This window comes from Bos javanicus, chromosome 16, assembly GCF_032452875.1.
Source record: "Bos javanicus breed banteng chromosome 16, ARS-OSU_banteng_1.0, whole genome shotgun sequence".
Lineage (NCBI taxonomy): Eukaryota > Metazoa > Chordata > Mammalia > Artiodactyla > Bovidae > Bos > Bos javanicus.
Window position 1 is genome coordinate 1,267,193 of NC_083883.1, and position 13,247 is coordinate 1,280,439.

Below are 13,247 nucleotides of genomic sequence, written 5' to 3' on the forward strand. Positions count from 1 at the left end.
TCATAGCTAGAAAATTTAAGAAACAGTGGTTTTTAACTTCTGCAACTGTAATAAATAAGTACATGAATTTTACATGCTTATTCAAATATATCTGTACTGTTTAGACATGCTGATTCAGTGCTTTAGCATCAGATTGTAGAATAGAAACCGACAAATTAGATACATATTAAGAATGTATACAGATGGATGCGCTTTACTTCTAGTGTGATGTGTATCTTCTTTCTAGATCAGCACCCTAGTATTCCAACCATTTTATATTCTTTCTTAAATTTTATTATATATATATATATATATATATATATATATATATGTATATACATATATTCAAGCCACATACAATATCTTCAGTTAATTTTGATTTTGTTAATTATTGATGAGTAATAAACACTCACAAATGTTATCTATTCTTTTTTCCTTCCTTTTCCTTTACTTTTTTCTCTCTCTCTCTTTCTCCATTGTGTCCCAAACATTAGGTAAGTGCTTTGAATAATACAGACAGAATGCAGAATCCTTGAGCAAAGATTGTTCACAATCTCATACTGTAGGCCATGATTTCACAAACAGGATGATATCAAATAAAGTGATTAAAGGAATTAAATGATTAAAGGAAATGGTTGTCTGTGAACTACAAAAAGGAACATTTAATCAGAGCCTAGAAGGGGAGGAGTTGATGGCTTATTATTAAATAAAACTATGCAATTTACCGAGGCACTTTAAATTGCTTTAAATTTTGGATTTCTTAATTCTAAAAAGGTGTGTGTATGTGTGTGTCTGTATGTTCAGTCACATCTGACTCTTTGTGATCCCAAAGACCACAGCCTACCAGGCTCTTCTGTACATGGAATTTTCCAAACAAGAATACTGGAGCAAGTTGCCATTTCCTACTCCAGCAGATCTACCTGACCCAAGGATTGAATCCGAGTCTCCTGCATCTTTTGCATTAGCAGGCAGATTCTTTAGCACTGAGCCACTGGAAATTCCCTAAAAAGGTATACAGCTGCTCAACTCAAGACCTCTGTGTCAAATTATCTTCCTAAAATCATTTCCTTTTCCAAATTATTTTTGAATCTGACAATTAATATCTCCATTCAAGAGAACCTTTCTTCTGCACACTATGTTTTGACATTTGTTCTTAGTTTTTTCACCCGAAGTTTTTATCTATTTTTTAATTAATGAAAGTCTTAAACTTTACTATGAATTGTATGTATGGTTAGTTAATAAATGTCTCTTTATTCATCTAGATTATAAGGTCCATTTTTATACAAACTAATGGATTTTTCAAGAAATGTAAAGCATTTAGAGGCAGACAAAGAAACAGTAAATAGTTGATAAATATTAACATACTTGAAATAATAATACTTGAAGGAATGGATACACACAAAAAACATGATAGAATTTGAAGAACCAGGATTTGCACAGAGAGAGTTTCATAGATAAGGTCAAGACATAATGAAGCATGACAAGTTTTGAAAACTGCAACAGTTTCCTATGGCTGAATTTTAGTATAGATACTCGTTTATTAAATAATTTGATAAAATTATATTTCTCACATATCATACCATGTAATTTTGCAAAAATAATAACTATTCTATGTGTACACATATGTATGATATAAATATTTGAAACCATCTTTTATTTTTTAGTTTTTCTAGGGCATTTTTCACATCTTTGTTGCACAGGCTATAAATGAGAGGGTTTAACATGGGAATCATAAGGGTGTAAAACAATAAGGTCATGTTGTCTTCATCTAAAGAGTAAATTGAACTTGGCCTGAAGTACATAAAAAGCAGACTTCCCTGAAAAATTGCCACAGCAGTTAGGTGGGAGGCACAGGTGGAGAAAGCTTTGAACCTCCCCTCAGCAGAGTGGATCTTTCAGACTGCAAGGATGATATAACAGTAAAAGATAGGAATCCCTGGAATCAAGCTCAATTCAATAACTCCAAAAACAATAAATACTGTGAATTCATTGACCTGTGTATCAGAGCAGGAAAGAAGGCAGAGTGGAGGTAAGTCACAGAAGAAGTGGTTAATCTCATCTGACCCACAAAAGCATAAGCAGAATGCTAATGTCATGTGTATCAGAGCATCTGCCATTCCCACCAGGTAAACCCCAGCCATGAGCAGGGACATGCTGGACATGCTGGTCATGCTGACTGCATAGAGCAAGGGGCTGCTGACAGCATTGTACCGGTCATAGGCCATCACTGCCAGCAGGAGACACTCAGAATCTGCAAAGGTACAGGCAATCGAGAATTGTAGGGCACAGCCATAGAACGGGATTGGTTTGTTCTTGGCTAAAAGGTCAACCAACATCTTGGGTCCAATTGTTGTTGAATAGCAGAGGTCACAGAAGGAGAGGTGGCTGAGGAAAAGGTACATTGGTGTTTGCCACTGGGGATCCATTCTAATCAAAATTATCATTCCAAGTTTCCTAGAAGATTAATAAGATAAACAAGTAGCAACATGGCAAATAAGGTCACTTTCCCTCCCAGATTACTGGTAATCCCCAAGAAAATGAATTCAGTCACAGAGGAGCAATTTTCTATTTTAATTCTTTAATTTTTCTTATCTAAACTTTGACAAAGTGATCAGCAAAACTATAGATGAGCGTATGGACATCTGCAAAATATCTGTAAAGGAGAGCACAGTCTCTTTGTGTAAATGTCACTTTATACTCAGAAAATTACCCAATCATGTACCTACTTTTTGAAGGAACATTGTTACCTACCTGGAAAAATAAAAACAAACACAAAACTATATTACACATTGAAAAAGTTTTATCTAAGTCTGTATGTCATCATGATGTATATAAAATTTTATGAGTTTTTCATTTTCCTAGATTTTTGCTTTCTTATCTATGGAAGTATAATTGGATGAATATCTCATTCTATGTTCAAAATACCATAGAAGAGACATCAATGTTTGAGAGACCTGGCTGTCAGTTATAGGATTAGGCATTTTCCATCTCTAGAAGTAGTTATTTGGACACAAAAAATCATTACCATTGTCGTTTCTCAAAAACAGCTCAGATAATGTTGGTTTAAAATGATTTTCTATTTGTTCCAGCGCGTATCAGCAACTATTCATAATGAAAAGTACTATGTTACTGGCCTAGTCTAGGTTTCCTTCAGCATTTGGTAGACATGAAATAAGTATTATTGATCTTTACTATAGAAATGTGTTGCTGCTTTGACACAGTACTCATTACCAATCTCTGCAGTGCCCTGGTGCCAGGGGATGAATCCCTTGACCAGCCAAAGAAAAATGATACAAAGTGAAAACAACAGAATTTAACATATGCGTTTGCATTTCTTTGATTTTAAATTGGCTTTCATATTTTAAAAAAAAGAAAATGGGATGAGGTATAATAAACACTTCTGATAAATATAGTCTCCTCCTTGTGTGTATGTATTTGCATGTGTCATGTCTGCATGTATACACATATCTGTTGATATAACAAATAGAATATTGGTGACAGATTTTCTTTAAGTATATATTGGCATATGATTTACACAGAATTGTTTGCACATATTGTTATTTATAGTGTGGTATCTAAATTATTTTTTAAATAAAATTTTAAGAAAAACTAAAATGTATGCATATACTTCCTCAATGACAAAGAGTAAAGGGATACCAGGCATCAATAAAAGAGAGATGAGCCAGGAAAAAATACATGGGGGACCCCAATAATGAGCTGGTGGTGATGGTGACCAAGGTGAGCACCTTCCCTATCATAGAGACAACGTAGATGACCAGAAACACAGCAAGTATGACTTTCTGTAGCTTCAGATTCTGTGTGAGTCCCAGTAGAATAAACTGTCACATTATTCCTTTTCTCCATGTATTTCATATTATAGTTAATTACATTACATGAAAAAATGTCATTTTTTCATAATGCAACCTTGAACTCATTGTCTCTGGTAACAAATACCTAAATTCTATTGAGTTCTGTATCCTTATGAGTTTATTTGTGATTAAAAAAAAAAAGAGTTTCTGATATTTTGAAAAATTACTCAAATTCTTTCCTTGGAGAAGATAATGCTTAGAATCATGAGGAACTTAGTGAACACAGAGGCAAGAGGAGATCTGTGTACACTGAATCATGTGAGATGACTTAGGGCCTTAGAAGCTGTAGGTCTCATGTGTAGTGGCAACTAAGCCTGAAAAAAGAAATATAAAATGGATGCAAGGACTATAAATTCAAAGTTAAAGAGTTTTCCTTTTAATCTTAGAAAATGAGAAACCACGGAAAGTAACTGGAATACTAGTGGAAGAATGAAGAAGCATTTGAGAAAGAAGGAATGCTGGATATAACTCTAATAGAGGTCTTTGTGTGACTTGTATGAAGCAGGTTGAGGTTCAGGCAAGTGAAGGAGGACAGATAAGGGAAATCCAGGGCCAGACTAATTGTAATAGTTGGCATAAATTTTACAGAGCATTGTTGATGAGAAGGAAATGAAAGGACACAGTTACTGTAATCGAACGATCAGTGTTTTGCCTGATTCCAGTAAATTTATAATGCTAGCAAACATATTTTCAATGACTGACATCATTATGGCATGATAGCAACTTATGTGGATAGTATTATTTCATTTTTTGCACAGGCTTAAAAATTGTAAAGACTAATTTTTAGTCATAACAATAATTATTAACTAAAACTTAATGAATACTGACTGTGTTTCAAATTTTTAACTCTGCTCTAAATTATGTCATAACAGTATGCTTGGGGCTGGTGCACTTGGATGACCCAGAGGGATGGTATGGGGAGGGAGGTGGCAGGGGGGTTCAGGATGAGAAGCACATGTACACCCGTGGCGGATTCATGTTGATGTACGGCAAAATCAATACAATATTGTAAAGTAATTAACTTCCAATTAAAATAAATAAATTTAATTTAAAAAAACAATGTTTAACTAGTAAACTCTTTTGATATGACCATGATGACTTGAATTACTTCAATAACTTTAGAGGCAAGTGTATATGAAGCAAATACAACAGACACACAGGAACATCCACATATACACACACAATATAGCTTTTTTGAATCCTCAAATATTAATTAATTAATGAGTTTTAGCAAGCTCCAGGAGATGGTTGAGGACAGGGAAGCCTGGCATGCTGCAGTCCATGGGGTCACAAAGAGTTGGACGTGACTGAGCAACTGAACAACAGCAACAATGACATATGGTGCTGCTTTCTTTGTAGATCCATTTTATTTTTATGTTCCCTTAGCCTTTTTGTTCTCTCTCCAATTTCCCTATAAAATATAATCTCACAGATTCTTCTGCAAAATGTTGAAAATCACAATCCCAGTGTTTAAGTATATTGTTTTGAGAATCAGAAAGACCAGATGAGAATCTTGCTTTCCCCTACTTACAACTTCTTGATCTGGGGTACATTTCTTTGCAGCTTCCATCCTTGTTTCCTCTAATCAAGACAGAACAATAGTGTCTACGTCACAGGTTGTTATAAAAAGAGATTCAGGAAACATGTATGAATATATCCACCACACTGTGGAGACCGCATAAAGGCATTTCATTTGTTCTTCTATTTATGGACACAGCAGTAGGAAGAATTGATGTTTTGTGCAATAATACAAATAAATTAATCTATTAAACTGAGGAAGAGTCATTTCCAATTTTACTTTTAATGAAGTCACAGAGACCCCTATTATGCACAGCAGTTGATCCCAGGAAATGTTCTTCACATTCATGTTTGAACTAAACAAGTGATGATTTATATCACTTAATATTTACATTTATTTACATGTGTATAAATTATATTTGAGTTTTATTTTCATTCACATGATTAGTCTTCATTATTAAAAGAAGTATCTCATGGCCAAAGAATTATATCTGATATTTAGCTAGATCTTAAAAATTTCTTAAATTCTATGAGCCATAATTTTTTCATTTGTAAAATTATGTTAGTGATAATTACAAACTACCTTTGAAAAATGGGGTGAAGTTAAAATGATCTATTACTATATTTGAAAACGGTTGAAACACAATGATCACTGTATACAGAAAATCACAATTTCTATGATCGACACTATCAAAAAACTTACCTTCTGGTCTTAGATGATATTAGTGATTTTCAAAATGTTCAGAACTAATTCCAATTTCAAATTATCCTGCCTCGTCTTGGGATATGTAGCTTTCGGTATGAAAGATATGACATATTCCAAAAGACCCAGTTCAGATTATTCACAGTAGAAATATAATCCTTTTTATAAGTCTAAGTCTTTTCTTCTAGCCTCAGTTCAGTTCAGTTCAGTTGCTCAGTCGTGTCTGACTCTTTGTGACTCCATGAATTGCAGCACGCCAGGCCTCCCTGTCCATCATCAACTCCCGGAGTTCACCCAGACTCACGTCCATCGCATCAGTGATGCCATCCAGCCATCTCACCCTCTGTCGTCCCCTTCTCCTCTTGCCCCCAATCCCTCCAAGCATCAGAGTCTTTTCCAATGAGTCAACTCTTCGCATGAGGTGGCCAAAGTACTGGAGTTTCAGCTTTAGCATCAGTCCTTACAAAGAAATCCCAGGCCTGATCTCCTTCAGAATGGACTGGTTGAATCTCCTTGCAGTCCAAGGGACTCTCAAGAGTCTTCTCAAACACCACAGTTCAAAAGCATCAATTCTTCGGCGCTCAGCCTTCTTCACAGTCCAACTCTCACATCCATACATGACCACAGGAAAAACCATAGCCTTGACTAGATGGACCTTTGTTGGCAAAGGAATGTCTCTGCTTTTGAATATGCTATCTAGATTGGTCATAACTTTCCTTCCAAGGAGTAAGCGTCTTTTAATTTCATGGCTGCAGTCACCATCTGTAGTGATTTTGGAGCCCAGAAAAATAAAGTCTGACACTGTTTCCCCATCTATTTCCCATGAAGTGATGGGACCGGATGCCACGATCTTTGTTTTCTGAATGTTGAGCTTTAAGCCAACTTTTTCACTCTCCACTTTCACTTTCATCAAGAGGCTTTTGAGCTCCTCTTCACTTTGTGCCATAAGGGTGGTGTCATCTGCATATCTGAGCTTATTGATATTTCTCCCGGCAATCTTGATTCCAGCTTGTGTTTCTTCCACATATGTCTTGAAAAATTGGGTGTCTGATGAAGAATACTGTCATGAAAGTTGTGGTGATCACAGGAAATGGGAGAAAATGAGGTATAGGTTCTTTGGATTGTCCTGGGGAGCTTGCAGTAGGAAACGACAAAATTCTGGGCATCAACACTTTGGCAAAACTTACTTTGAACGAAGTTGAAATATCTTATGGTAGCCCTAAAAGAATCTTCTTTCTTATTAAGCCACTAGGAAAGTTCCCCAAGTTTCTCAGTGGAAAAACTGTGTGTCAGGGCCTATATAGTCCTCAACATTATAAAATAATTTTCTTTATCACATGATCTGTGGCATTCTGCAATATTGTTGGCATTCCAGTCTATTTTGATATTTTCCCCCAATTGCTTGTTGGTGTCTGTTAGGATACAGTCTGATTTTGTATCAGACAAATGAAATACTTCTCCCTTTGAAAAACTTTTTTCAACAATCTGTCTGGGTTCATTAACAATTTATTTTAATATCTCTCTGGCTTAGACTCTTGAACCTCAACATTTCTCCTGACAAATATTGTCCTGTAGTTTAACTTGTATTTCTTCTAATTTTTCTTTTGTTTTTTTTTCTCACTGTACTTGTTTTAGTTATTTAAAAGCATAACAAATTCTGAAAATGAAACTATTTAGTCATTTAGTATTTAAATGAGTATTTGGCACTTACCACTTTCACAAATCTTTAAACCTGAATTTGAAATCTCTGTTTTTTAACAAAAAAGATGCCACATCACAAATAATTAAGACATCCATTTTTTAAAATGTATTTACATAATGCAATCCCAACCTCTCTGTGGGAGCATGCACAATCTGGGCTTCTCTATCTAGAAGCACTGTCAAAGCTTATGAAATTAAGGTCTTCAAGCTTTAACTAAACTACATATTGGAGGATAAAAACACTGTTTCGATCCCTGGTCTGGGAAGATCCCACATGTCACGTGGCAACTAAACCTGTGCACTGTGACTACCAAGCCTGTGCTCTGGAGCCATGAGCCAAAAATAAATAAATAAATATTTTAAAAAAGAAACAAGTTAGTATCATATACACAGTTCTTGCTTTAACTAAAACTAGCATGCAATTCTGAACAAAATTTGGAAGAAAGGAATTTAGAATTACAAAGTAATACTCTATATAATTGATAAACTTGTTGCACTAATTATCTTTGGTCTATGTGGACTTCAACTATCTTTATCATTTACATTTGACTTACTAATAAAAAGCATACTAAGAAATCCGTAAAATACCAAAAAAGTAAAAAACCAAAAACCTTCTATTTCAAGTGATTCTCTTTTAAAATGCTCTTTTGATTGGATTTACAAGCATATTTGTTGATTCCATCACTGACAAAGCTTCAGTTGAAATACCAGGCCAACTGCACTGATGTGGTGACAATAGATGATCAAACAAGTAAGCAGATATTTTCTTTATTTCTTAGCCATATATTAAAAATAGCTTACACTTGTAAATGGGAACCTCAATTAGCTGCTGAGTTATACATTGCCCATTTGGCTAACTTCCAAAATTAGCTGCACCAGAATTTTCCACCACTGAATAATCTGTGGAATCTTTGTTTTCCAATGCCCCTACATATGTGTATATCATTTCCTACACAAGAAACTGCGTGTGTGCGTGTGTGTGTGCATGTGTGTGCCTGTGTGTATGTGAATGTGTGTGTGTATGAATATGTCCATATGTTCATTTGTGTATTACTTTTTGAGACCCCCTAGACTGTAGCCCTCCAGGCTCCTCTGTCCATTGAATTGTCCAGGCAAGAATACTGGAGTGGTTGCAATTTCCTCCTCCAAAGAAATTATGTAGTATCATCTTATTGGGTCAATATTTTATATGGCCTTTTTTTCCTTTCTTGATATGTGATGTAAAGGAGTAGGTGCAGGGATTACATGGATGAATTAAAAATATTAGTGCTATGACCTCTGTGACTGTAGTACAGAAATATAGCTGGATCTATCAGCAATATCATTGATCAGTCAGTCAGTTCAATCACTCAGTTGTGTCTGCCTCTTTGTGACCCCATGGGCTGCAGAATGCCAGGCTTCCCTGTCCATCACCAACTTCCGGAGCTTACTCAAACTCACATCCATCAAGTCAATGATGCCATTCAACCATCTCATCCTCTGTCAGCCCCTTCTCCTCCCACCTTCAATCTTTCCAAACTTCAGGGTCTTTTCCAATGACTCAGTTCTTTGTATCAGGTGGCCAAAATATTGGAGCTTCAGCTTCAGCATCAGTCCTTCCAAAGAATACTCAGGACTGATTTCCTTTAGGATGGACTGGTTGGATGTCCTTGCTGTCCAAGCTAGGATCATGACACCTAATCAATATCCACTCTACCAACCCATAGCTGATGGCACTTATACTCAGGGCACAACGAATAATAAGCCTAACTGGCTAAATGCAAAAATATGTATAGTATAATGTGTGTTATGTACAGTGTAATGTTAAGTGTGTTTCCATATCAATATACATAGAGATATATACGACTAAAAAGCACATTGTATCAGCCATATCTTGGCTTAGGTTCATTGGAAAATATACTAATATAATTTTTCATGATTTTAAGAAGTATAGCCTCTGTATGGTCTTCCCAGGTGGAACTAGTGGTAAAGAACCCTCCTGCCAGTGCAGGAGACATACAGAGACAGGGGTTCAATTCCTGAGTCAGGAAGATCCCCTGGAGGAGAGCATGGCAACCTGCTCCAGTGTTCTTGCCTGGAGAATCCCATGGACAGAGGAATCTGGTGGGCTACAGTCCATGGGGTCACAAAGAGTCCAACACTACTGAAGCGACTTAGCATGCACAAACACAGCCTCTGTATGGAGGTGAATTATTTTTAAAAACATCAGCAATAGGTCAATGACAAGAGAAATCATACTGTAAATTACAGAAGAGGAATTTTCTTTTAGTTATTCTGTCTATAGCTCATGACAATAAACTCTGTCAGAATTCTTCAGGGTTTGAGTCCCTAGGGTTAGGTGATTAGATATAAAATTAAAACACCATTATGAAGTATAATTTCTAGGCCTGCCTATTAGTCAAGGACATGTTTATTCTCCTGCAATTTCTTGACTGTTGCAAAAATAACAGATTATATTTCTTGCTATTATTATTAACTATATTTTGCAAGAATCATCAACTTTCTGATTAAAGGACTGGAAACATTTAAACAAAAATTTCAATTTTGATACAAAATGTGTATGCAGCATATTAGTGTTAGCAAGGAATCCATCATAGAAATACACCAAGGATATCTGGCATTTGGTGAGTTGATTTAACCTAGGATCATCCTTTCACTCTGATCTGAGGGATATGGAATCCAGAAGATTTTTGGCAGAGGAAACCTATATGAACTGAAAACAGCAATATACAGGCTAAATTCTACTTTTATTAGTCCCAGGATCATCATGCATGTGCAGTTATATGTTTAACCCCAGAGAAATTTACTATTATATTTTTCTTTATGTGTTAAAAATGTTTAATCTTTCCCAGGCCAATTCTGCTATTATCATATGACTGCCATAACCCAATCAATGATTTGTTTAGTTTTTTTCTTTTTATTTCCTTCTATGTGGCCTGTGTTCTCATATAATTATATTCTATCTTGGGGATATTTAATACTCTAAACATTATACTCATTCAGGAATCATTTATATATAATACTACTATTGATAAATACTATTCTTTCTTATTTTCCAGATAAAGAAACTTAAGTTCTAAAGGATAAAGCCAATTTTGTCGAGCAAAGATTTCAACCTGACACTTCAGAACATCCCTGGGTATACACTGATCACACTGCCTTCACTAGCTTAGGTTGAGCAATCTTGAGCTTCTTTTACTCCACCTTCTCATGTTTCATTGCCCAAATTTAATTCTTCTTTATTTTTATCTTTTAAATCAAGATTCATGGTTCTGAGTGAAGGAAATCAGAGCTCTGTGACTATGTTCATCCTCTTGGGCTTCTCAGATACCCACGCCTCCTGGAACCCCTTTTTCTGGTGTTCCTGACCATTTACACAGTCACTCTGGTGGGGAACCTTGGCATAATAGTGATCATAAGGACAAGTCTCAAACTCCACACACCCATGTATTTTTTTCTTAACTGTCTATCCTTTTGGGATATTTGTTCTTCCAGTGTATTTACACCCAAACTCCTAGATATCTTAGTAGTGAAAGACAGAGTTATCTCTTTCAAAGGATTCATGGCATAGTTTTTCTTTGGCTGTGCATTTGTGATTACGGAGATGTCCATGCTAGCATTGATGGCCTATGACTGGTTTGTGGCTGTTTGTAACCCCCTGCTCTACACAGTTGCTGTGTCTCCTAAGCTCTGCAGCATCCTGGTTGCCGGGACTTACACGTGGGGTGGAATGTGTTCCTGGACAATCACATGTTCTCTTTTGGAGCTGTCCTTCTGCAGTTCTATGTCATACATCACTTTGGCTGTGAGTATTCTGCCATCATCTCTGCTTCCTGTTCTGACACCCATTTCAGTCAACTGACGTGTTTCATCATTTCTACACTCAATGAGGTATGTAGCCTCCTGATTATCCTCACATCCTATGTTTTCATAGTTGTCACAATCATCAAGATGCCTTCAGCTGCTGGACTCCGAAAAGCCTTCTCCACCTGTGCCTCCCACCTGACAGTCATCACCATTTTCCACGGGACTGTCTTATTCCTTTATTGTGTATCCAACTCCAAAAGCTCGTGGCTCCTCATCAAAGTAGCCACTGTGTTTTTTACTGTCATGATTCCTATGCTGAACCCTCTTATCTATAGCCTTAGGAATAAAGGTGTGAAAGAGACAGTCAGGAGTTTGAGAACTATGAAACTGCTTTCTCCCTCAATATAATTCAGAAGTCCAATAGGACTGAAAAACCACTTGAATTAAAGTCAAGCTGTGTATAACTCAAATAAATATGTTTATGTTCATATTATGCCTAATAATTTTCTTATATATTTCTGATGCTAGTTTACCTCTAAGTAAATATATGATCATGTTTCAAATAAATTGTATGTTGCATTTTACATTTTTTTTTGATGGTCAGGATGAGCTACAATTATTTCTGAGTTAATATAGAAATAATACATTATGGAAGTCAGAGTGATGAAAAGATATATATTGTTAGAGACTCATTCCTTATGCTACAGTTTATGTTGTGATTTGTAACACTGCTGCAAACACAGATGATAACTCTGTTTAGTGTCAGGGTTAAGGTTAGGGTTAGGGTTAAATTTGCACTCAGGTTCTCATAACTAACTCCTTTGATTCAGTTCTATAAAATGCAACTTTTAGCTTTTCTCAAAACTTTATTTTACTCCAAGTAAAATGAGGACTTTTGAGTTTGCATTATAAAAATATTACCTGATTTTAAGCAAGAAGATCCTGAAAATAATAGCATCACTATTCTGTATGCATCACCAATATTTGAATACCAGTATAATACAGTTCAGTAAAAGGTGTTTAAAATAATACTGAATACTGAGAAAAAGTTAAATGTATTTCTAAGGAGACATAATGATTACCCAGTGGTAAAGCCCAAGTTAAGAACGGCTGTATTTTCTCTTCTTCTGACATACATACTCATTCATGTCTCAGGTTTGCACTCATAATCCAAAGAAGAAGAAATGCTCTTTATCAATAATGAAGTATGAAAAAATTATAATAGATTAACAGAGATGTTTTTGAATAACTGGACCTAATTATGAATCTACCTCATTCAGTTTCATAAGTCTTTCTTATATTCATTTGAAGTACCTGCCATTACCACATATTCTTTATGTTAACTTTGAAGTAAATCTCACTATCCATTAGAGCAACTTCTGACATCTTTTCTTCCCTGTAAGTGGATCCTGTTTATCCTTGACCGTTTCATTTTCATACAGACTTCAGTATTTATTTTGTTCATTCTTTTAAACTCTGAGACTCTTAGGGGCTCTAAAATTTACGTCACTTGTTCTTTAGCTCTGCATGTTAAAACATGCTTGACTGTAGTAGCCATGCCCTCTCTGCTTCACTCATCTATACTCCTTCATAATGATAAGATCATATTAGCTGGGTTTTATTTTACCTTTGTTTTAATTTATTTATTTTTATTTTTGGCTGTGCTGCAC

General features: G+C 35.6%; 2 pseudogenes; one reads left to right on the forward strand and one right to left on the reverse strand.

The window, feature by feature from the left end:
• On the reverse strand, window positions 1–2,472 carry LOC133228267 (olfactory receptor 5W2-like; annotated as a pseudogene).
• An 8,564-nt stretch (window positions 2,473–11,036) lies between these two features.
• Window positions 11,037–12,009, forward strand: LOC133227395 (olfactory receptor 1165-like; annotated as a pseudogene).
• Window positions 12,010–13,247: the final 1,238 nt, after the last annotated feature.